Source organism: Clupea harengus, chromosome 1 (assembly GCF_900700415.2).
Source record: "Clupea harengus chromosome 1, Ch_v2.0.2, whole genome shotgun sequence".
NCBI lineage: Eukaryota > Metazoa > Chordata > Actinopteri > Clupeiformes > Clupeidae > Clupea > Clupea harengus.
The window spans coordinates 22120161-22121395 of record NC_045152.1 but is presented as its reverse complement, the minus strand read 5'-3'; the positions used below and the strand labels follow the sequence as shown (position 1 = coordinate 22121395).

General features: G+C 42.5%; 1 long non-coding RNA gene across 1 annotated transcript; it reads right to left on the bottom strand.

Moving 5' to 3' along the window:
• Window positions 1-265: 265 nt before the first annotated feature.
• On the bottom strand, window positions 266-491 carry LOC116221429. Its single transcript, XR_004164108.1, has 2 exons — window positions 454-491; window positions 266-353 (listed from the first exon to the last, which is right to left on the bottom strand). It is a non-coding gene; the product is annotated as an uncharacterized LOC116221429 (long non-coding RNA).
• Between the last annotated feature and the right edge of the window lie 744 nt (window positions 492-1235).

The following is a 1235-nucleotide window of genomic DNA, read 5'->3' as shown; positions in this document are numbered from 1 at the left end:
TTCACTGTGAGTTTTTGTTCATCTCTCCAGACCCTTCTATCACTGTGGCTCTCGGGCACAGTAATACACAGCAGTGTCCTCAGTCTTCAGGCTGTTCATCTGCAGATACACCTGGCTCTTGCCATCATCTCTAGAGATTATGAACCGTCCCTGGACCGACTGGGAGTAGTACTTATAGGAGCTAGCAGTGTGAATGAATGCAATCCACTCCAGCCCTTTTCCAGGAGCTTGTCTGACCCAATTCATGTGATAGCTACTAAATGTGAACCCAGAGGCTGTGCAGGTCAGTCTGTGAGATCCTCCAGGATTAATGACCACAGGCTCAGATTCAGTCAGGGTCTGACCATGTCCACCTAAAAAAAAAAAAAACATGAATAAAGAAATAACGTGAGAAATAGCACATATTTTATACCTCAATCTGTTTCTGTGTATTGTGGGGAAATGGTTCCTCACCTGTTGAGTAGACAGCCAGCAAGGTTGATAGAATAATACATTTCATGTCTAACAGCAGTGTGTGAGCATATGTGTCTTCATGACTGACTGTGTGCCTGGGGATATAAATACTCAAGGGAGTCTGGGTTTTGCATGATGTCTTCCTGTTAAAGAGGGCAGAACAGAAAGATGTATGAATAAATGCTGGACATGTTGAATTACATTTGTGAACAGAATACCAGTAGCCAGTGAATGAGTTTACCTGTCAGTAAAGTATAAAATGTGTCCTTCATACCTAGAAAGTATGTATGGTCTTCATGACCAAAATATTTTCATTCTGTTATAAGAGCTAGACCTCTAGGCCAGCATTGTGCATTGCAATATGTCCTAACTGCCCACCTGGTTAAAGATGGAAAATAGATTCATATGATTCACATGAGTTAATATGACTGCATGGTGTTATTGCTGTGACATGCTAGTGTTACTGGAGTGGAGGCCCAGCTGATGTTTGTGTGGGGAAGCAGCATGTTTGTCATGGTGTGGTTCTCTAGTACAGTAATACACAGCTGTGTCCTCAGTCTGGAAGTTCTGTTCTTGTAAGAATACTGTGTTAGTGGAGGTATCTGCTCTGAAACTGATCTTGCTCTTTAATGAGTCTGTGATCCTACTGTCTCCATCACCACATATGTACCCAATCCATTCCAATGTTTTCCCTGCAAAGTGGCGTATCCAGTTGTAGCAGTGACTAGTTGAAAACCCTGAAATCTTACAGGAGATGGAGAATGACTCCCCTGGTTTCACAT